The sequence below is a fragment of the Lissotriton vulgaris genome, chromosome 6 (assembly GCF_964263255.1).
Source record: "Lissotriton vulgaris chromosome 6, aLisVul1.2, whole genome shotgun sequence".
Classification (NCBI taxonomy): Eukaryota; Metazoa; Chordata; class Amphibia; order Caudata; family Salamandridae; genus Lissotriton; species Lissotriton vulgaris.
This window is the reverse complement of record NC_141694.1, coordinates 1,363,463,764-1,363,488,913: the sequence shown is the minus strand read 5'-3', so window position 1 is coordinate 1,363,488,913 and position 25,150 is coordinate 1,363,463,764.

Sequence of the window (25,150 nt, the reverse complement as noted above, 5' to 3'; positions counted from 1 at the left end):
TCTCTGTACTGGGGTGAATGTATGACATTGTTCTGCATTCTGTCCCTCAATTGTTCTTTTTGCATTTGTCACCCCGAGTGGGACGGGTATGCTCAGACGTGAGTCCCGTGCTCTCCATGCCACTGGAGTCAAGCTATCCTGGCTGATGAGGGCTGAAAGCCCGAAACTGGCCCTAGGATGCTTCTTTCCAGTCCAGGGAGGACTTGGCCTGGCAGTTCGGGCTGGACTGTTCCCATTGGGCGCAGGATAAAGATTGATTTGCATATGGCTAGATCCAAACTGGAATGGCATGGTGAGCAAAAAACAATGGATTTAGTCCCAGATCTCTGCACTGGGGTGAATGTAAGACATTGTTCTGCATTCTGTCCATCAATTGTTCTTTTTGCCTTGTTAATTCGGCCCCTTTAAAAGAACCACTTTGCATGAAAGGGGAATGAAATGGGTGTTGCTGTGGGCGTTCCACCACAACACCCATTGCTTTTTGACGCTGCCCCAGATTTAACAAGGATGTGTAAATCTGAGGCAGCGCCCAAAACAAACGCCATGCAATAGCAGGCATTAGAATGACCCAACAAGGAGAAATACTTTTGTTTTCCCTCGTTTTAACTTTTTATATGTGTGCTGCATTCTGCAGCACACATAGAAAGAGCAAAATGCCATTAAGGATTGTTTATGTGCAAGAAAGTGCCCCTTCCTGCACATAAACAATCATTAAATAATTACGATTTGCTACTTTTGTGTGTGCTGTAGAATGTAGTAGACATAGGAGTAACAAATCACCATTATTGATTGTTTATGTGCAGGAAGGAACACCTTCCTGCACATATACAATAATTCCCTGCAACGCAGGCACTCTTGCACTATGGTGCCTGCTTTGGCACTAGGCAGCTATTTTTACCATCAGCACTAGGGAAAATACAGGGATGTGCCGTATTCTTCTAAATACAGTGCATTCCGGCATTTTGGAAATGGCGGAGCACAGCTCTGCCAAATTTAACGCAGCTTCACACTCCGCCATTTCCTTGGAAATATGCCCCAAGAAGCATGTGATATGGGCATGTGAAATGAGTTGCAAATGGGAGAGCCAAAACGGCAAAGTTAAAAAGAGACCCAGGTTAAAATGCAGTACGGTCAAATATGGCTCTGAAAAGAGGCTGTGACTGAGTTCTCAGTGCATGCTCCTGAACTGTCTTATTTCCCTTACACCTAAACCGACTGCATTGCTTTTGGGAGAGATGGTTGGGGCAGAAATTAGGACACATTTACAAGTAAATGAAAAGGCAATCGAAAACCATATGAGCTATCGCCTCACAATTTTATGACTGAAAAACAATAAGGCTCTGGGCACAAGACCACTCGGTGGTTTCATTATCTCAAATTTGAAGGGCTAGGGATGCTGTATGCCATGTAAATGTATTTTTATATAGGCTGCCTGAATATATTGAACCGAGTTGTGCTTATGTTTTCACGTACATTAAGTGCAGCGGCTGGAAACACTACAAAACAGTTTATTGCAATGTATGTGGGCAAAGGATGAGCGCATCTGATGTTTATGTTCCGCTGTTATTGTAATACAGGATGAGCTGCTGGACTGGAATGGACTGACCCTGCCTATATGTCTTATTGATTCCAATCCGCTGTATATGTTGATTCATAAGCTGCAACCAATGAATTTCTTTTGCTGTTTTATATACTCAATAAAGTTGATTATCAAAAATAAATAAATTAGGGTGGGTGTATCAAAGGATCAATAAACAACACTTGAGATAGTGGTCGCAAAACCCCCCTGTCCGCATGGCAGCCTACTAGGCAAAAATTCTGAATTCAGAGCCTGGCTTTGTGTCTATAATTTTAACCCCACAATAGAGTTTTAAAGTTCATGAAGGTTCGTCTTTATGGAGAAAAAAATCTCAAAGAATATTTTTTTATTGAGTACCGAAGCGCTCTCTCTCTCTAATGAAGTCCTGTTAAAAAAAAAAAAAAGTCCACTCTGAAGTGCTGCAGCCACTGTACTTTTGATATGTAATCTATGAGACACAAGCACTGGTAAAACGAGCTTTTAAAGTGTTCATTTTGCACATATATAGCTTTGAAAAGAAAAGCGGAGAGATCCATTAGAAGTTATAGCATAATGTGAGGAATTTGGAGACTACGGATATTCTTTGGAAATGGAAAGAAGGAAATAGCGCCATAAAAATGCAGATGAGTTTGAGGGGGAAATCAAATGGCAGCGTGTGCGAGATACTAAAATTCTGATTTTGTATTTAAGTTCAAATTCACTGGGAAATGAAAAAAACTGGTATTTGATTGATTATCGCTAAATGAAAGGATTAGTAAACTTTAGTTCAGTTCTGTAAGGTGGGTAAAGTTGCATTGATACGTCTTCAGTGTAAGAACATTCACCACCATACACACGAAATGAGAATATTTAGCCACTGAATGAAAACATATTGTTCTGTTTTTTTTATATAATACTTCTTTTTTTTAAAAAGCCGAACAGGTTCGGAATATTGAGAACCACTTCGAATTTTTTGCAGGAAACAAAACCGTAAAACAATATGAAGTTGTATTTGCTTATCCCAAAACTAAAGTGAAAAAACAAACTTTTCCTTATGTGATTCGTAGCCTTGGTATTCGGATAAACTCCATTCAATGTTTCCAGAGATTTTTGATTTATAAGTACTTGTGAATTATTGGAAGTTCAGCTCGTAATTTGTGTTTGAAGTTAGGAATCCTGCTGGCTCTACTGTAAACAGGGCAAAGGTTACCTTTTTGTTGCTATTGAAAGGAAATTGAGGCCTGCAACAAACATCTAATTAGTTGCACCTGGTATGCGCTAACCTTCCCGGTACAACAATGCACTTTGTTTTCAGACAGCAAGGAAATCTGAAGAACAGCTTAGTGGGTAGTGTAGCTATGCCTACAGTAGACATCTATGCTTTACATCTAGGTCACAACTTGCAAATCAGTGCAACTAAAACAACCATACAAATTTAAACCAGACTCCAGCTAAGTGTCTTTATACCAATGAAGATAGCACACTGGCAACCTATGGATTGAAGTCAGTGAGTACGGAAAGGGAGCACAGACTGGCTTCAAAGACAGACATCAGTACCTAGTGCCGATGCACTCTACGCAACTATATTCTAAGTAACTACGCTCAATGCTAATCCACTCTACGCCACTCTAATCTACTGTACATCACTGCACTCTATGTGGCTGAACTCTATATCACTTCACTCTACACCTCTCTTCCCTACTCTGTGCCACCCTACTCTATGCCAGTGCACTCTACCCCACTCTACTATGCACCCCTGCATTCTAAGATACTTCACTCTGCGACAATCTACTCTATGCCACTTCATTGTACTCTGAAACTATCTACTCTACGCCACTCTATTCCACTCTGCTTCATTCCACTATCCACTACAGAATGTTTGAATCATTCAGCATTCCGTCCAACATTTGTGACAGTTACTCTTTTCGTCCTAAGTGGGACGGGTATCCTCAGACGTGGGTCACTTACTCACTATGCCACTGGATTCAAGCTAATCTGGCTGATGAGGGGTGATATACCCCGAAACCGGTCCCAGGATGCGTGTTTCCGGTATAGGGAGGACCTGGCTTGGCAGTTCGAGCTGGACTGTTCCCATGAGGGACAGGGTCAAGACTGATTTGCATATGGCTGGACCCAAACTGGGGTGGCGTAGTGAGCAAAGAACAATGGATTTAACTTAGATCTCTTGACTGGGGGAGAATGTTTGAATCATTTAGCATTCCGTCCAGCATTTGTTGCAGTTACATTTGACTCTACTCCTCACCGCTCAACTCTACATGACACTACTACACTCTATGCCAATGCAGTCTATGCCACTCTTCTCTGCATCACTCCACTCTACCTCACTCTAATCTGTTCTGCACCACTGCACTCCATGCCACTGCACTCTACACCACTCTACTCTACACTACTCTACTCTATGCCACTTCGCTCTACTCTAAAACAATCTAATCTATGTCACTGCACTCTATGCTACTGCTCTCTATGCCACTCTACTCATATATGCGCCACACAACTCTACACCATTGCACTCTACGCCACTGTAGTCTACTCTGCCCCACTTTAATCTATGTGACTGCACTCTAAGCCAATAGTCCCTACAACACTTTACTCAAAGTCAATGCCCTCTACGTCAATCTACTGTTCACCACTGTACTTTACGTCGCTTACCTATTGTCCGCTCTACACCACTCCATGATACTCTACTCCACGATACTCTACAACGCTCTACTCCTTTAAACTCTATACCACTCTAACACTCTACTCCACTGTATGTCCCTCCATTCTGCAACACTCTACTCCACTATATGCCATCCGCTCTCCTATACTACTCTCCTCTATGGCACTGCACTCTACAACAATATACTACGCTCTATGTCACTCTACTCTAAATACTCTACTCAACACCTTCTACGCCCCTTCAATCTTTTCTAATCCACTCCTTGACACTCTATCCCAATCCACTCTAAAACATGCTGCTCCACTCTATGCCACGCAACTCTACTCCACTCTACGCCCTTCCACTCAATGACACACTACTCCCTCCATGACACTCCACAACATTTATTTATTTATTTAGGAAGTTTTATATAGTGCTAGCCTGACCGGAAGGTATCGGAGCGCTTCACATAATTACAGAGCAGTGGAAAAGAAAGCAGAAACAATACAGTAAGGCAAGACATTCAGAATAAGCATTGTAGTAAGGAGAAAGCAGAATGGATCATTACAGGGTTTTGGTATTCCGCATCCGGGGGGGGAGAAATTACGTTTTGGAACTTCAACAGTCTACACTACTCCATTCTATGACACTCCTTGACACTCCACTCCACTTCACTCCACTCCACTCAACTCTTCTCTACACCACTCTATGACTCTCTAAGCTACTCAATAACATTCCACACTACTCCACTTTACAACACTCTACTCTCCTTTACCCCACAAACTTTTAGCCATGCTGATCAGCAGCCACGCTGGGGTACAACATGGTTAAAACATATTGGCAAAGCCAATAGCTCTTACATAGACAAGGCCTATTGCCAATGCTTGTTCCTTGAGGGTTTGCAGCTCTTTGAGGGAGCACTCTGAGTTCATGATTGTGAGCTATAAGAATCTATACTCTTTTGAAGTGCAGTCCCACATGGCTGCTTCACAAACAGAATATGATATATTTTGAAGTACAAGAAGAGCAAACGTTTTGTGGGTTGAGATATCTGCATTAAAAATGCTGGATGTTTGGTCAAATTAATTACATGCCGAAAATGTAGAGCTAAACTTATAATTTTGCCAAACAGAGCAGAAATAGTAGAACCGATGCAATGGTGAAGCTTGCATCCCTATGGGAAACTTTAGGAAAAAGTAAAAAAGTTATTTTATTTAAAAAATACTGTAATATTAAATATTAAGTGTAATGAAAATATACATATTTATTTTAAATGTAAGGCACAAGAAAGGAAATGATCCGCACAATTAATATAAATTAGAAATAAATCTTAACTTTTTAGAAAATATCATACATTATATTCTATAACTATTTCCGACGTTTCATTTTAAATAAAATCAGCAAACAATGTAAATAAACATTTTACATATATTGAAAAATTATAGTAGTGATGTATAGATGTAATTAAAATTAATGTTTAGATTTTTTTAAATGTACATTCATTACTAATCAGTAAAAAAAAGGATTTATCCCTTAGGGTAAGAACTGTGCCTTCAAGTCCCACCAACATACGAAACCATTCACCCATCAGTTGCAACCACAAATCTTGGTGAACTACAGTGAAACACTTGCAAAAAACAATACAGTTATATGACAAATTGTATCCAAAATCCTGTTTATTCTAAAAAAAATGTTTTGCTAAAAACACATACTATTAAAAGAAAATTACATATACATAGGATCAATTTCTATTAAAAAAACAACATTGCACTTCATACAGTTGTATAGGAGAAATCACACATGAAGACAATCAAATCTGTCTTGTACTCAGTTAATTTAGAAACCTTTGGTACAACATGAAGTTTGGAACAATTCCTTATCCCCTCATAAATGTTGACCACTCCAAATTTAACTTGAATTGAAGCGTCAACGCGTTTCGGCGGTGTTAAATTATTGTAACCACCTTCTTCAGGACAATATAATACAACTTCTCCTTTTAATCAGCATAACCTAATATAAAAATAAAACATTCATTTATCCAGTGTAAGTGCACAACTACGTTAACCATTTATTACAGAAACGTTTATTAAAAAAAACAGCCACTATTATGGTCAAAAGCTTCTTCCAAAATCCAGTATAGGTGTCCTAATGCATTCATCTTGGACCTTATTCCTATGTGGTTTTATATGTTTTTCTCTCAGGGCCATCCTATGAGGCTCTTTAAGTCCGCGGTTCTATTTACATAACTTTACGATGATATTACCAACATATTACGTCACATGGGGCACGCCTTTTCCCTTCTCCAACATTTATATTTAGCACTACACCCAAATTTTACACTGGATATTATACAAATTATTACTCTGTTCATACATTGGTTTCTTCAAATATTCATCACATCCTCATGTCTTTTATATTTTGTGTTTGCGATTGTTTCACTGAGTTTACTGTATACATTCATGCAGTCATTCAGCCCATACTAGGTTAATCAGTTGGTAGCGCTGTGCTGATTTTCATGTCACTAGCGTTGTTTAAATCTCCTTATTTGCGGATATTGGCTAATGTACAAAAACACACAGATATTTCAATTAACAATTGGGCTCCTAGAAGTAAGAAAGGATTTTTTTCCATTATTCCTAACCCTGCCCACTTGTGTCCTCCTACAATTTTTCGCTATTGCCTATTTATTATACTGTTAGACGTATAATAAATAGGCAATAGCGACAAATTGTAGTAACAACTCGAGATTAATGGATTTCTCATATCCCGTATTTTGCCGCCATTACAGCAACGAGCGTAGAGTACCCGCGGCGCAGACCCGAATGCACTGCATTGGCAAAAACCAAAGGTGAGAGAAAACAGACTTCTATTTAGGAGGACACAAGTGGGCAGGGTTAGGAATAATGGAAAAAACTCCTTTCTGACTTCTAGGAGCCCAATTGTTAATTGAAATATCTGTGTGTTTTTGTACATTAGCCAATATCCGCAAAGAAGGAGATTTAAACAACGCTAGTGACATGAAAATCAGCACAGCGCTACCAACTGATTAACCTAATCAACACGATATCAGGCACAGAATTATCTTTTACTCAATAATGTAGACCAATGACTATTGGGAGAGATGATAGTCTTTAACAGGCTCTATTTATGTTTATAATAGGAATAATTAAATTCATATTGGCCTGAAAGAGGGAATCATATGAGGATAGCTTCCAGGATTTAACTAGGAAATCCAACATGAATAGGTATGTTAATACCATCTCAAACTCCTACTGAGAAATGTGGAGAAAATAACCATACAATTAGTAAAATATGCTGTTTTATAATCCATAGGGAGACAGGCTTCTCGATAGAGAATTACGAGGAAACCAACAACCATACAACGCTATATATGTGCGATAGTATGGGTGAGTGAAAAAAATTCTTTGGCAAGCTGAATTTGAGAGGATGGGCTGAATGACTGTATGAATGTATACAATAAACTCAGTGAAACAATCGCAAACACAAAATATAAAAGACATGGGGATGTGATGAATATTTGAAGAAACCAATGTATGAACAGAGTAATATTTTGTATAATATCCAGTGTAAATTTTGGGTGTAGTGCTAAATATAAATGTTGGAGAAGGGAAAAGGCGTGCCCCATGTGACGTAATATGTTGGTAATATCATCGTAAAGTTATGTAAATAGAACCGTGGACTTAAAGAGCCTCATAGGATGGCCCTGAGAGAAAAACATATAAAACCACATAGGAATAAGGTCCAAGATGAATGCATTAGGACACCTATACTGGATTTTGGAAGAAGCTTTTGACCATAATAGTGGCTGTTTTTTTTAATAAACGTTTCTGTAATAAATGGTTAACGTAGTTGTGCACTTACACTGGATAAATGAATGTTTTATTTTTATATTAGGTTATGCTGATTAAAAGGAGAAGTTGTATTATATTGTCCTGAAGAAGGTGGTTACAATAATTTAACACCGCCGAAACGCGTTGATGCTTCAATTCAAGTTAAATTTGGAGTGGTCAACATTTATGAGGGGATAAGGAATTAGTTCCAAACTTCATGTTGTACCAAAGGTTTCTAAATTAACTGAGTACAAGACAGATTTGATTGTCTTCATGTGTGATTTCTCCTATACAACTGTATGAAGTGCAATATTGTTTTTTAATAGAAATTGATCCTATGTATATGTAATTTTATTTTAATAGTATGTGTTTTAACAAAAACATTTTTTTAGAATAAACAGAGGATTTTGGATACAATTTTTCATATAACTGTATTGTTTTTTGCAAGTGTTTCACTGTAGTTCACCAAGATTTGTGGTTGCAACTGAAGGGTGAATGGTTTCGTATGTTGGTGGGACTTGAAGGCACAGTTCTTACCCTAAGGGATAAATCCTTTTTTTACTGAACGTATTCTGGTGCTCCATTCCCTTTGGGGTTGAGAGGAAGCAACTCTCTTTTGTGTTTTGAGACATTCATTACTATTTACAAAAAAAATGTAAATTTTTTTATTACTTTTCTATATTTTGTTAACATTAAATTAAAATTCCTTATTTTTTTTTTAAGTTTAAAATAATCTAATAAATGTTGACATTATATCCCATGGAGTTTAATTTTGAGTTCTTACCTCCATTATTTTCTATTGTGGTGCTTTTCTATACCATGGCCATGTGTTGAGCTGAAATTACTTCAGCTCTGAGGTGGAGTAATTTATTAAGTTTTGGGCCCTTTTTTGGCTATAGTAACTTTAAAAGTGCAATTTATGAATAGCAATGGGCTTACTTTTATATAGGGGTGGGTGAAACTCGCTGAGTTTCACTCTGCGGAATTCCGTGGAGTTACATAAAAACTCCACAAAATTCTGCAAAGTCTGTCAACTGACAGAAATACGCATGTCGTATTGCAATTTAGCGCCAGCAGGACAAGCAGTGCTGAAAATTGAGCGCAATCAGCACCATGCGGTGCACAACAGCGCGCAGCCTTTCAAGTGGAATTTACTGACACTTGAGTCGAAAATGTACTAGAGTGGTAGCAAATCTACCCAAGAAGCAGCCCTCAATTGTCCGGGCCACATTAGAAAATGGAGAGAGGGGACGGCGAATATGACTCGCAGGAAAAAATGCCACCATGCAACAATTGGTAGCATTTGGCCGGAGCCCCGGGTTACAACATTAGAGTGGAGTCGCCAAATTCCGCCAAATCCGTGGGCAGAATGAAACATTCTGCCCACCCCTACTCTTTTGTGGGTGGGTACATGTTGGTTACTAAACCCCTCCCTGACTCTCTCTAAACCCTTCTTCTCCCTTTACCCCTTCCAACCATTTAGTAGTAAGTATTCCACATTTTCCAGCAACTCCCCGTACCTTCCACATTTACTCTTAAACAGGGCCGGGCTGGCTACCGGGCGTTTTGGCATGCTGCCGAGCTGGGGGCTGATGTCACTGCTGTGGGGGCTAATTTCGTTGATGGAGACCTGTGTGTGCTTCGCATTAAACAAAGCAAAACGAATTTCGTTCAGCACACGCAGGTCCCCATCAACGAAATCAGCACCCAGCTCGTAAAATGCCTGCTCCTAAAATGTATGCATGCGTGTGCAGAGACTGGGCTGAGATCTCTGCACAGAAAAAAGATAGCACAGACTTCGCCGGACAGTCCGCACTTAAGTTTGTGAATCTCATTTTGTAGTGCCTTTGAAGTACTATTGTAGTACTACAAAACAATTTGTGGACAGGCTCCTTTATTTTCGCACTTATAATCACTATCCGTTTCAGCCCATCCTTCTGCTGACCACCTACTGTTATATCCTGGCCAATGAGGTTGGAAGGAATCTAATATGTAGAACTTACAGTGTCCAGATTCCATTCGAGGACAATTGGGCCATGCTTTCCGACTATAGACTTCAAACATGTCTTTCTCCAATAAACTTACCTTAGATGTACCAACACCTGTGATGCGAGTCATTATAAGGGGACTCCTGTTATGTCTTAGCCCTTTCTCCCTTTCCCTTACCTTTCCCTGCGCGTGCCGTTATGCCTGCGCTCTATTGGTTTGACATCAGCTGGAATGTTGACAGTTGATTGAGTGTTCTATAATGACAGTTGACCAACAGTTACGGTCAGTTGGCTGAGCTTCTGTTCCAGGCACACGTGCAAACGGTATGTTGTCTCTTCACATAATAAATCCATAATTTTACATCTGGTTCCCGGAGTATTCTTTACAACTCCATACGTACTTTTCATTACCTTCGCTTTATTGCGCAAATTTGTGCCCAATCATTGCCAATGTAAATCCCAAATATGTTTGTGCAGCGCTCCGAAACTCGGATGGAGTTCGCTTTTTGTAACACAAAACATAAACAAATACATGTTTTTCCAGTACACAGCTTCAGAGTTCCAGTTGAAGCTGAGAAGCACAGAAGGAGTCCATTGCTGCCAGCCTCGGCAAGTCATTCCGGTTGAGACCACCCTGCCTGGGACAGATTCGCGCCCGAAAAGTGCCAGGCATTGGGTAATATGGTCTCCCTGATAAGATGCCGGTTGGCAATGTGGGACAGAGAAAGAGCAACTGAGATGGTATAAAAACACACCGAAAGCCAATCATGGCGGCGACAGGGGGTGATGGATTGAGGTGGCTGTAAATTTAGACTGCGAACACGCAAGAAACGTGTACTGTCTTTCCTCCATTCTTCGCTGAGGTTTCATCACGCGCTGTAACTGCTGCCTGTGTCCTTTAATAACAACCACTTGAGACAGCAGGGCCAGGATACAGATTACTGTCCTGAAAGAACACTTTGAGGAAGGTCGAGATGTCAAATTCTGTGGTTTTTGGGGCTTTCTTTAAAGGGAAACACAAGCTTTAGTACAGAATTGGTAGATATCAATCACCCGGGCCTCTGGGGCCCCCGGGGAAGAGATGTGGGCCTGTGGTTAAGGCGCTGGTCGAGAAGCCGAGTTATGAGCGCAGTTGAAGTTCTGAGGTGGGTTACTCGACCCACTGAGTAATGTTAGGCTCGCTGCACCGTCCTGCGCAACAATTACTCAACTGTAATTTCGGCACGCTCCGACAGGTCTCTGAGTGGAATTCAAATAAAAAAGAGTGCCAACGATTATCTAACTTTGCAGCACGAGCGCTGAGTGCTTTATTACAGCCCCTCCCACCCACCCGCCCCCCCGGCGTGTGCCTTTGGGCCCTGTTTATCACACTGAGTAGAACCAAATGCCATGCCCTAAAAACGGTTGCACCCTCTCCCAGGAATACGCTTATTACAACTGGAAACAATCTGGGGTCTCATTTTCTAAAGAATTTCGGGCTGTATACTAATCAAAAGAGAAAAAGTATGTGTGAAATATGTATTTCTAAATAGAACTGTGGGCATGCTGGGTAACGGTGCCACTACAGGATTTCGAGAGTAGCAGTCGGTACTGCTACAGCTGTCTGGTTGCAAAATACCTATTGTGGGCTTATGGAGATCTTACCTGTGCTTTTAGCCTGTCCACTGCTTACCATTTGTTGACTCTATTGTCATTCTCATTTTCTTGCTTCGTATACAAACGTGTTTCTATGTTGCAGCTTGTCAATCTGTCAACTTGCCTGGAGCACAGAATCTTTACCTCTTTAAGTTTTTTGGGCATTTATACTTTCCACTACTGAATTTAAGCAAAAGGGCATGTGTTTTCCAGCTGTCTCCCTCGTGGGCTTCTCTCCCCTGCCAAACTTTGATTTGCTCTCTCTTACCCATGTGCTTCTCTCAGCCCACCCACTCTCCCGTTGCTCTCTCCCACCCGAGTTCTTCTCTGCCCCCTCTCTTCATGTTGCTCCTTCTCACCCTTGTGTTTCTCCCTTTGTCCTCGTGTTGATCTCCCTTGTGGGCTTCTCCCCTACCCTCCATGTCCTTCCCTCTCCACTCCTGGTTGCTCCCCCACCTGTTTCTCCATTGAAAGATTTTGCCAAACAAAAAAATACTTTTTTTTAATTTCTTATTATTTACAAATCCATCTCAGACTGGTCATTACAATGAAAAAAAGGCACCCACGTAATTTTGCAGGTGCACGTATACTATCGCCTACAAAATGACAAGGCTGCTGCGGCACCGCCATGGAGCATTTTTCTTTTTTTGTTCCGATAGCATGGGTGATGCAGTACAGCATAGCCAAAAGCTATTGGCAAAGTCAATAGGTGCCGAAGGTGAGACCTATTGACTTTGACAATGCTTGTTATAATTTATTGTGTCCTTGTGAGGACAGAATGCTGCTCATATGTACTTTAAAGTGTATTTCTACCTGCAGAAATGCACACCACAAACTTCTGATAGTCTATGTATTCAAAGATGATATAGCACTATATGTGAGGGAAGAGAAGTTTCTGTTCTTGGAAGAGATTGCACTGCAGCCTCGCCTTCCTGCAAGACCCAAGCCAGGAATTTGAAATCTTTAACTAACGACTCAGCAGTATATGCTGCATAAGCTCCCTTCCTTAAAGCCAAGTTGTTTCCTACATATATTTTTCAATGCACTCTCGATACGCTTGTCTACTGGATCCACTAGTTAACATTCTTATTGGTTAACCGATGTGCGTCTTGTCAAAGCGGCTAACATAGAGTCCATTAGAGGTCATTTTATGCATGAAGCGAGGGAATGTGAGGTGAAACAGACATGCAGTTCAGGCACGATAAGTGACTTTATCTTCTTATACAGTGAAAGAGCAGCACCTGATGGTTTATCACACTCCAAAAATAGAGAATTAGCAGAATCCTCAACTTGCTCTAATTCTAGAAAGCCCAAATTCTCTCTCAGATGATCTAGGATTGGGCCCAACTCTTCATTGCAAACATGACTAGAAGGTCCAGCATCCTCATGGTCAGATAAACTAGACTCCGAACTTGCAATCTGATCATTATTAGGATGATGTGGAGACCGTGCATTGATCTTTCTGCACCTTAGTAACTGCTTGTTCCAATAGCAGCTGAATTGTATTAGCTGACACATAGTCAGACTTTGGAGGAGGAGTGGAATGTGTGGGTCTGCTTCTTCTTCGATGACCCTCTTCATCATCTGAGGAATCCGAGGGATCAAGATGCTTCCTTGCCTCAATTTATATGAACCATGGAAGTAGATCGTGGAGGTCAACTGTGCCCAGCCCATTGTCAGACCTACTCAAGCTGAATAACCAATCAGGCCAGACAAATTGAAAGGCTTTCTTTCTTTGTTATACTGATTATTAAAATATCCGATTCTTTATATATGGGTATTTAGTCCTTCTTCTTCCGGTTTCATCCTGCATAGTGTTTGCAAAGCAGTAACAAACAACCTAAATGATGGGCAAAACATAATTAGATTTTTCCTCCATGCCCCTGCTTTATATAAAGATTCTTTAACCTGCAGGTCCTGTGCTTCTCTCAAGTGCTCTTTAGTATTAACAGAGGCACTCAACTTCTTGAATTGCAGCACGAGAAGCCGTGTCCATTACAAGTGTCCCATACGTTTTGCAGCCAGATTGCAAAGATGCCCTCTTTTACTCTCTGAACCTCAGAATGCCAGCATTGCAATGCATCTCCTATTCGCAAGGGTGCGACTAAAAATAATGCAAGTCTTCCCAAATATATCCTATCATATTTCAGCCCAAGATGTCAAGAGACCAGAAAGATAAAAAAAATAATGTGTTGCGAATATTGCACTGGAATCGACCGATATATTCTAATACAATGGTTTTCTAACCTTTTAACTTCTAAGGAACACCACTGAATCATTACTGGCATCCAGGGACCCCCACCGAGTCATTGTTAGAAGCAAAGACATCCGGCCCAAGCAATATCTATGATTTGGACCTCAAAACAATGTACAAAATTACAAAAACAAGTATACACCAAACTAATGCTCAAATATTTTAATATATTATTTGTAATTCACAATCAAATATAGAAAATGTTTCACATTTTCAATGTTGCTAACTTGTTTGTATGTACTTAATCAATTTTAATTGATTAATTTTTTTGACATTATTTAAGTTTTTTTAAACAGTTGCGGACTCCCTGAGTAGACCTCGTGGACCTCAAGAGGTCCTCTGACCACTGGGTAAGAACTACTGTTCTAAAACATTACTCTGACCAAAAAATGTGGCAATATCCATCTAGAAGACACAAAACAAAATGGATGTGCTCTGGGTAAGTGATCTGGATATACTTACTTGGGAGGGTCTAAGTTAGTTGCTCTGGACGTATTAGTTTAACCCTTTCCGTGCACGCGTCGGCCAACAGCCGTCGCGAGCACTACCTGGCTAGTGCTGGGCACATCCGTTGGCTGACGCAGGCCCGTCCACTCATTAAAACTCCTGCACCGCAGTGGAATTCGCAGCACGGTTAATTAATTAAAGGGTTGCTTGTCTGTAGGAGACAGACACATCTCTGTAGTGTTTTGAATTGAACGAAGAGTGGAAGAGGAGATAATGTCATTGTCTAATCATCTATACATACTGCTTTCTTCTGCAACTATATTTCCCGAACCCCTTAATGAGTGAATCAATGAACATTGGATGGATAGATGGCTGCCTGGATAGTTGGAAGGATATATGAGCTGTGGAGTGGGTGGTTGTTATGATGAATAAATGGATGGACGGATGGACAGACGGACAAATGGATGGATGGATTTTGGATGGATGAGTAGACAACTGGATGAAAATTAGTAGGTGAGTGGATGGATGAATAGTGAGATGCGGTGAAGGGTGGGTGTTTGTGAGGATGGAGGGATTTAACATTTACTGAATGTCTAACACCATTGTTTCGATCCTCTCCGCTGAAAGTCACAATGAAACCTTCTTCGTTGTATATTTTCTCATATGCTAATTATGCCTCTTTTCCATTCACTTGTGGTGTCACAGTAAAGTAGCAGACTTCGGGGCATATTTACAGAAAAATGTAATAGGGTGGAGCAGCACCAAAATCAGCAAAACCACGCACTGCCATTTTTGGAACTCGGGGATGCACCGTATTCACAAGAATATGGCCCACCCCTATTTTTCCCCTAGTGCTGGTGCAAAGAAAGCTGCCTAGTGCCAGTGCAGTGACCCGACCGCCACTTTGCAAGGGTGCCTGCACTGCAGGGGCGAACGTTTATGTGCAGGAAGGGGCCCCTTCCTGCACATAAACAATTGTTCATGGTGATTTGCTCTTTCCATGTGTGATGCATAATGCAGCATACATGGAAAGAGCAAAAAACGAGGAGAATAATGATTTCTCCTTGTATCGTCATTCTAACGCCTGGTAATCCATGACATTAGAATGGTGCTGTTTTTGGCGCTGCCTCCGCCTTACAAATCTGGGACACCTTTTTGCCGCAGAGGACTGGGGTGGAAAGGGAAATATTTAGAAGGTGGTGTTAAGCCAATGTTCAGTGGCTTAGCGCCAATTTGTAAATATTGTAAATAGCGCTACGCCACCGGAGAGTCAAAAAAGGTGACTCTCCAGTGGTGATTGGAGCTTGTAAATATGCCCCTTTGTATCTTGGCATTCTGCACAGAACAATCAGAAACCAATCCCAGGGAATCAGGGTGAACCCATATATTTTTCTCCCTTTTTTTGCATGTGTGCATCTGCCTTACATTTCACAAAAAAATATTGGTTTAGCCTAACTGGTGTGTGCGACTATGGGCAGGATCGCATAGACAACTCCATTTAATGTCAGGACACACTGTACCAAGCAATGGGAGACACTTATTTGGTTGAACATCTCTTCATTTCCCATTTAATAAACCGGAAAAGCAGGTAAGATGGCTTTCATCCTGCTTCAAAGTGTGTAATGCGATTCCAGTTCTCGAGCTACAACAATGCAGTGATTCATTAATTGTTAATTGGACGATTCAATACAATGTGTTGCTCCATCTTGGCAAATTGCGGATTTCGTAAACAGGAAACATTGATTATGCAATAACGTCCGGTGATCAAAGTGTGAGCTGCCAGAGAGGTTGTTAGTGTGGTCGAGAGAAGGCAGAGTTCAACCTATTCCTGATCACCTGAGCCTCGGCTATTTATTTGCGGTGGCCCAGAGGCAGGCAGGACATGCCAAGCGAAAGCCGTCCATGGTGCACACTGGGAAAGAAATGTTTGTGGGCCAGAAGGAAGAGGGCGAGGCGATACCTGTGTCTGCACTGGCGAATTTTCTGCGGTTGTTTCGTATATTTCTAGACGCTTCCGATGAAGGGTGTGTATTGATGTGCTTGGCATCGAATACAAAGAATTAGTTAAAATGGAACAACAGCAAAGTAAATGCAATGGAAGGTGCAGACATGTAGGCTCAGATATACAAAGGTTTTGTGTCGTTTTTCCGTTACTTTTTTGACGCAGACCTGATGCAAAATCCTGTTTGGGATTTATGTTGGTTTGTGTTGGTTTGTTACAAAAGCTAACTGAATGCAGCGCAATTCAGTGCTTGGCATTACTTCTTGTCAGGGTTTTTGGTCCATGGGTGGTGAATAGCCATTCCTGTGCCTCCACCCATGGATTCTGACGCAAATTCATATCTACAAAGAGTTGTAGATTTACGCCAAAATCATGCACCTATCTAAGTCTGGCATAACTAGAAGAATTATCTTTATTTCTCCTGATATGTTCATCTTTTCATGTGTGTTGCATTCTGCAGCACACATACATAGAGGAGAAAGCCTTAAAGAATAGTTTTTTTGTGCAAGTGGGGGCCCTTTCTTGCACAAAAACTGTGCAGACCAACAATGCAGGCACACTTGCCCTATGGTGTAGGGAATTACAAGGTATGCCAGTGCATGGAGAGACCAGAACTGCGCTATTTCTTTGTAGATATGGTGCAGTTCTGCTTTTCCAGTACACATAATACAGCGCACCAACTTGGTTAGCTGCCCTGAATTGCGTGAACACTTATTAAATCTGGGGGGAAGTCTCAAACTTGACAAGGGTTCCCCTGAAAAAAGATAAGTTGGGGCACATTTCTTGACCATGTCAGATAAGCTGTACGGGGGACTGCTTGAACATGCAAACCGCTTTACAGAAAGGAGGGGCTACCCAAAATTGACCCTGGCATCCCAGCCAAGTAAAGTGAAGTGTGTTTAATGGAAGCAATGGAAGAGAAGGAAGGATGTGGAAAGATGGTAACTGGACAACATGCATATACCAAATGGAGTTGGACAGCCCTGTCGTCTGTGGTCTAAAGATGGTGGAAATGAATTTAAATCTATTTCAACAGAGGGCCAAAGTTGAGTTAGTAGAATTGTGTTAGCGGTTCCTCTCTCACTGAGCCTGACCTATATATATATTTTTTTTAAACAGATTTTATTGTGTGAACTCACATATCATGCACATCTCTGACACCCAGAGACAAATGCTACCATCAAGTACCAGCAATATTTTAGCCTGGCCTATTTGGTGCCATTTTTTTCCCATATCTTGACTTTGCAGCAGCTTCTTTCTCTAAAGGCCAGTCTGCATGCTTTTACCTTTAACAAGAATGGTAATTACAGGTCCTGATCTTTGCTACGAAATGGTCTAGAATTAACTCATTTGCAGTTATTTATGAAAGAAGAAGTTACACTAGAAACACTTTGCATAGTATCAGGAAAGTACCTAAGATCTTAGGATGCAAAATAGAAACACGTTACACGTTGCTTTTAGGTCTGGCATCAGACAAGACCTTTTAATTTTACTAAAATTCTTGGCACAACAGACTTACTTTTAGAGGCTTTTGGCCAGCCCTCTTCATCCATTGGTCTGTTATTCTGTCATACATATTTGTTTCCCTCCCTCTCACCACACCATACAGCATTGCACATTGGGTCAGCCTGCGTCAGCCTTTGGCAAACTTAACTGTGACTGAAAGAATTCCGCCATTTAACAAAGTGCACATCTGCACACAGAGTAGTTTCATTAGGTGTAAGCGAGTACTATGGCAATGTGAATTTTTTCAACACCAATTTCTTTTCTTTATTTTAGTCAGTGGTTTTTTTGCTTGTTTTTTATGGATGAGGGACCAGCAATGTTCCCAACAATAAAGTTTTGCAAAAACATCACAAAATACAACTGACATTTTCAAAGCCAACACGTTGCAAATGCCTGACCAGTTGGCATTGCCAATGCTTCTTTTTGTTTTGCTGAGTCGACGAATCCCTTGCTCTCCTGGCGTTTTTGGTAGTTTTGCCGACTGCTGTCTTCCACTATTGGTTTCCTTTAATGCTGATCGTATTTGGTAGATGGTTGTCAAATAACAATCTAGAATATGTGTTGGACCTAGATTCCCCAAGCCTACATATGGTAGCCTGGCACAGTAGTGGTCTACAGCTAACTCCAAGCGTTGGCTAAGTACTTACAAGTCTTACCCACAGTAACACAGTGAAGAACCACTAAAATAAAGACACAACACCTTTGTTTGGAAAAATACCGATACCTTTTATAAAAATAACATGCTCTTCTTGTTATGCTTTTTAGTCAGGGATAAAAGACAATCAAATACACATCTACATGAAGTTTAAATCACTCTTCAATATTTCTTCTGCTCAGAATTTGAAAATCAAAGGTACATTTAGGTTCTGTGGATATTTAGTACCTATGACACTCCAGTAATACTTTTACAGGAAGGCAATATACAGTCTGACAGAATAATATGTTTTTAACGATACACTTGCAGGTACATTACCCCACAGCTCTTAAACACTGTTCAGCCCAACAGAATGACCTGGTTGTAGAACCTCCAGCATTTCCCATCAATAATGTGACTGGAAGGAAAGACACAATACCATTAGCAGGGTACACCTAACTGGTAGAGGATCTACTCCGCTACAAAAAGCTCTGTCAGGGCTTTAGCCCAGGAACCCTGTGGCTCCCTTTACCACTTCCACCTCTCTCCCACTTGCACCGTTATTGGATCGGTTTTACTCTGTATTGGCCAGTTCACTAGCTTGTTTTCCCTTCAATTAGGCTTTCCACTATTCAGTTACTTGTTGGGGTTATTTTAGTAGGGTTTGGGCTGAGCACTAGCCCGTTCTCTTCACTTATGCCTCTATGTGCAGTTCAGCGTGTCTCTCAATTGCAGTCCCACTGTCTCAATCCTTTCCCCTGGTGCTGCTGCCTCCCGTCCCCACTCTACCCGGCTTACTTGTAAGCTTCCTGGAAGTGCTGCGAGGGCTCTTCACACTCGCGTTGAAGCCTGGCAGCAGTCGGCGGTCGGGGGGGGGGTTCGAGAGAGCTTCTCTTGGCTCACCGGCTCTTTACTGGGTCAACTGTAGTGGCGCTTCTGCCTCCTCAGGCGAGGGAAACAGCTACCGGTGCTCCGTCGCGCTCGGCTCCTCTTCAGTCGCGCTACTCCGCTGGGCATGCGCGGAAGCGCTCGCTCTTCTCCCGCCTCTGCACTCACTTCACAGGGAGGACGCTGGTCTTCTGGTGACGCTGCTCTCTCGGGCCTGCCCGATCATAGGCCCCTCCTGCCACACGAAAAGCGTCTGGTTGCCGGTCATGCGCGGAAGCGCTGATCTCTTCGTTTCTGACGCGGCCGGTGCCCCCGGGGTCCCGATGCCGATCAGAGCAACGTCGCTGCTTCCTTCAAGTCGTCTCTCACTGGGGCTTCACAGGAAGGATGTCCACACCCGGCGCTCTCGCTCCACAGGTCGCCAGGGTGCCCCAGACCCCCGCACTCACTTCAGCTACTCCACGTCCCCTGGTAAGCTCAGCGCTGAGTAGGGGTAGCCTGGAATATCTTCAGTTAGGGGTATCCTGAGTGGATTTAATGGGATTCCAATATGTGAGTGGCTGCTTCCTCGAGTAGCTCGATTTCTCCTCTAATAGTTGATGGTTTGAGAGAGGGATCGGTCAAAGGCTGAAGGGGGAACAATCCTCTGAAGTAACTGTCAGCCTCAGTGACAAACTAGCTGCTCTCAGTATGTCCACCTCCTCTCACCACTGCCTCACTCCTCTACTCTAGGGTCAGCACAAAATGGCTGCTGGTCACTTGGCCTTATATAGGGTGGCCTGAGACCTGCAGAATCCTCTGGTGTATTCTAGAAAGTTCCCTAATGCTAACCTATGGACCCGTCCTCCGGTAGTGTCCGTTATGGCAGTTGGTGGACACCATTTTAGGTCTCTGGAGATCCCTAAGGTTTCAAGGGGATGTCTAGGCCTCACAAGTGATGAGGGAAAAAAATGGCGTCATCGCCAAGGAACACCTAGCCCCCTGACAGCATAAAAAAACTCCTGATGGACACATGTAAAAATAAAAATAGTAACTCTGGGAGGCTAAGGGGGACAAAAATAAATCATGGTGGTTAGAGTCTTCCCAGAAACAGACAGGTCTAACACGCGTCCCCCCCAGCTGAAAGTGGGGAGAACTACCCAACCCCTTGGGAGTCCTCATCACTAAGGCGGAAGTACCTAGATAGACCGTCTGCGTTGGCATGGTCTGCCCCAGGTCTGTGTTCCACCCTAAAGTCCATTCCCTGTAGGGAGATGGACCACCTTAGCAACTTGGGATTCTCCCCCTTCATTTGCATCAGCCAACGAAGGGGGCGATGGTCAGTCTGAACTAGGAAGTGCGAACCAAACAGGTATGGTCGTAACTTCTTCAGAGCCCAAACCACCGCAAAGGCTTCTCTCTCAATTGTACTCCACCTCCTTTCCCTGGGGAGTAGTCTCCGGGACAGGAAGACCACGGGTTGATCCAAGCCCTCATCATTTAGCTGCGATAACACTGCCCCAATGCCATGTTCTGACGCATCTGTTTGGACAATGAATTCTCTAGCAAAATCGGGGGCCTTGAGAATGGGAGCGGAACACAATGCTTGTTTCAAGGTCAGGAAGGCTCGCTGGCAAGCCTCCGTCCAGACTACCCGTCGGGGTTGCTTCTTGGAAGTAAGCTCAGTGAGAGGGGCCACGATAGTGCCATACCCCTTCACGAAGCGACGGTAATATCCAGTGAGGCCCAGGAAGGCTCGGACCTCTGTTTGAGTCTTGGGGGGCTCCCAGGCGATGATAGCCTCAATCTTTGCCTGGAGGGGCTGCACCGTCCCTCTGCCCACCAAGTGACCTAGGTACACCACCGACCCCTGGCCGATCTGACACTTGCTGGCCTTGATTGTCAATCCAGCCTGTTGCAGGGCATGCAGAACAGCTTGCAGATGCTGCAAATGGTCCTCCCAGCTGCTACTGAAGACAGCAATGTCGTCCAGGTATGCAGCAGAAAAAGCTTCCATTCCAGAAAGGACCCTGTTCACCAGCCGCTGAAAAGTGGCAGGGGCATTCTTGAGCCCGAAGGGCATCACGCGAAATTGGTAGTGTCCCTCAGGTGTAGAGAAGGCTGACCTTTCCTTCGCCTCCTCTGTAAGGGAAATCTGCCAGTACCCTGAAGTTAGGTCAAAGGTACTTAAGTATTGAGCAGCTCCCAGCCGGTCAATCAGCTCATCCGCCCGTGGGATAGGATGGGCATCAGTTTTGGTTACTGAGTTCAAGCCTCGGTAGTCCACACAGAATCTCAATTCCGGTGTGGTGCCTGGTGGGGCAGCCTTTGGTACCAGTACCACCGGGCTAGACCAAGGGCTTCCAGAAGGTTCAATCACTCCCAGCTCCAGCATCTTGGCGACTTCACCCTTGATGCTGGCCTTCACCTTGTCCGACAGCCGGTAGATTTTAGACTTCACAGGTGGGCTGTCTCCTGTGTCCACGTCATGGGTACACAGGTGGGTCCTACCCGGGACAAGGGAGAACAGAGGAGAAAATTGCCCCAGGATCTGGCGGCAATCACCCTGCTGTTCAGGAGTTAGGGATGGCGAGAGAATAACTCCCTCTACCGACCCATCCTTTTCTTGGGACGAGAGAAGATCAGGGAGAGGTTCACTTTCTTCTTCCTCTGCTCCATCGGTTACCATCATCAAGACAACCGCGGGCCTCTCATGATGTGGCTTGAGGCGATTGGCATGCAGCACCCTGTGGGGCTGCCTCGGGGCCTTAAGATCCACCAAGTAGGTGGACTTCCCCTTCTTTTCCAACACCTCAAAGGGGCCTGTCCAACGGTCCTGGAGGGCATTTAGCTCCCCAGGTTCCATCACCCACACCTTCTGTCCAGGCTCCAGTTCCACTGGGTGAGCGTTGTGGTCATACCACTCTTTCATCACCGCTTGGCTGGCCTCCAAGTTGTCTGAAGCTTGCTTCCACAACTTAGCCATTTGGCTCCGGAAGGCCAGCATGTAGCTCACCACGTCCTGGGGAAGTTTTCTGGGAGTCCGTTCCCATCCATCCTTCACCAGGCTGAGAGGTCCCCGTACAGGGTGCCCGTACAAAAGTTCGAAGGGGCTGAAGCCCACTCCCTTTTGTGGCACTTCCCTGTAAGAAAACAAGAGACAGGGTAGGAGGATGTCCCATTTCCTCCGCAGGCTCTCAGGTAGACTCCTGATCATACCTTTCAAGGTTTTGTTAAACCTTTCCACAAGACCATTGGTTTGTGGGTGATAAGGAGTGGTAAACCGATAGGTAACCCCACACTCCTTCCACATAGCCCGCATGTACGCTGAAAGGAAGTTAGTCCCCCTGTCGGACACAACCTCCTTGGGGAAACCCACTCGGGTAAAGATCCCCATCAGGGCCCTTGCCACCACAGGTGCAGTGATGGTCCTCAGAGGTATGGCCTCTGGGTACCGTGTGGCATGATCCACCAAAACCAGTATGAACCGGTGACCAGCTGAAGTTGGTGGATCTAATGGCCCAACAATGTCGATGCCCACCCTCTCAAAGGGGGTGCTAACGACAGGTAGTGGTTCCAGGGGAGCTTTAAGCTTCACTCCTGTTTTCCCACTAGCTTGGCAGGTCACACACGTCCGACAGTATGCGTCAGACGCCACTTTCATTCGAGGCCAATAGAAGTGGGGGACAAGCCGGGCAAAGGTCTTGTCCTGTCCTAGATGTCCTGCCAATGGTATCTCATGAGCCAATTCCAGTAGAAAGGCTCTAAAGCATTGAGGGACCACCAAGGCTCTGGCTGAACCGTGGCCAGGTGCCTTGGGCTCACTGTAGAGGAGTCCATCCTCCCAGTAAATCCGGTAGCTCCCTTCAATGTTTCCTGCTGCCTGGGCGTTGGCCTGTTGCCGCAGCCCCTCGAGAGTAGGACACTCTTTCTGAGCTGCACAGAATTCTTCCCTGGAAGGACCTCCCTCCACATGCCATTCTGTAGGGATGGGTAGGTTCTCCAAGGAAGCAACATTCTCCCCTGTGGACCCCAGATCCACCTCCGCAGGTGGTCCAGCTGTCTCACGAGGCGGAGATGTCGAGGCAGGGTCCTCCGGCCTCCTGTCCTTCTCCTCTCTGGCAGCCGGCTGGGCCATTGTTCCAGGCTCCAGCGTAAGCAACTTTTCCCTTCGGGCAGTTGCTGACCTTGTGCTGACACAAGTCCAGTCAGGGGGTCCCAGCATCTCAGAGTGAGTCTGGTACTCCACCCTCCTCCAAGCATTGTGCTCCATATCATTCCCTAACAGGCAGTCAACAGGCACGGCAGGGCTTACGGCAACACGAAGTGGACCTGCAACCCCTCCCCACTCAAAGGGAACCTCAGCCACAGGGTAGTGGCCCAATCTGCCGTCAGCCATTACGGCGGGATGGAGTACATCTGGGATGACCTGCTCTGGAGACACCAGCTGACTCCTTACCATCGTCATACTGGCTCCTGTGTCTCTCAGAGCCTCCCCTCTACGGCCATTGATGGTGACCCACTGCTCATACTTAATAGTATTGGAAGGCAGCTGGGTCTTAGGAACCATCTCCTTATCTCCCAGGGACACTAAAGTGACACCCGCCCGCTCCCCTCCATTACCCAAAGGCATCTCCTCCCCGAGCACTACACTAGTGATTCCCGGGGCTTTTCCTCCAGTGGGAGGGGGTGGTCTTTTTGGGCATCTCACATCTCCTTTATAGTGTCCCACACCACCACACTCAAAACAATGAACAACCCTTGGCTGCTGGCTTTGGCCAGGGGTAGGGTTGCGAGGGGGGTTACTCTTGGGGATGAATCCTCTGCCCCTTCCTTGCGAAGTATTTTGTGGCCCTTTAGAGAACTCCCTCTTAGTTTCCCCTCCCTCTTTCTTCTGGGGGGCGCCCTGTCCTGGTTTCTGGGAATTCCCTCCAGTCCCCTTAGTCGACACCCGGGTACTAACCCAGATGTCCGCCTCCTCAGCAAGCTTCCTGGGGCTGGTCAGCTTGCTGTCCACCAGATGCTGTCTTAGCTCGGGAAGACACTTCTCGAGTAGGTGTTCCTTGAGTATGAGGTCATATAGTCCCTCATAGTCCCCTACATCGCTGCCTCTTACCCAACCCTCCAGGGCCTTCCTGGAGTAGTCCAAGAAATCTACCCAGTTTTGCGTGCCCAGCTTGTAGCTGCCCCGAAACTTTTGTCTATATTTCTCAGGGGTCAACCCAAACTTCTTGAGCAGCGCTGATTTCATAGCCGGATAGTAGGTCTGTTCACTCTGGTTAAGGGCCAGCAAAGTATCCCTGCCAGTGGGGGGCATGTATTTGTACAACCCACCTCCCCAGTGGACTTCCAGAATCCCATGGGCCCTCAGCGAGACCTCGTAGGCGGCTAGCCATTTAGCAATGTCGTCGCTGGGTACATAACAAGCCATAATGTCTTTTGGTAGGTACGGTCTAGGTTCTCGGGTGTTGGTTTGGTTATCGCTGCCACCATTCTCTGGTTTGGGGGTACGTAAGTTTAGGGCTTGCAAGTCCATCTCCTTGATGGCCCGCTCATGCTCCAACCTCTTTTCCTCCCTCACCATGTCCAACCTGGCTAGTTCTATTTTCATCCTCCTCTCCTCCCTCCTGTCTTCTAACTCGGCATCGGTCAGGCCCCTCTGTGAAACACTACTGCCCACTCTAGATGGTGTTCTGGGTCCTGTTACAGGGTTCTCCCCTCCCACCTGGTACAGTGTTGCGGTCTCCAG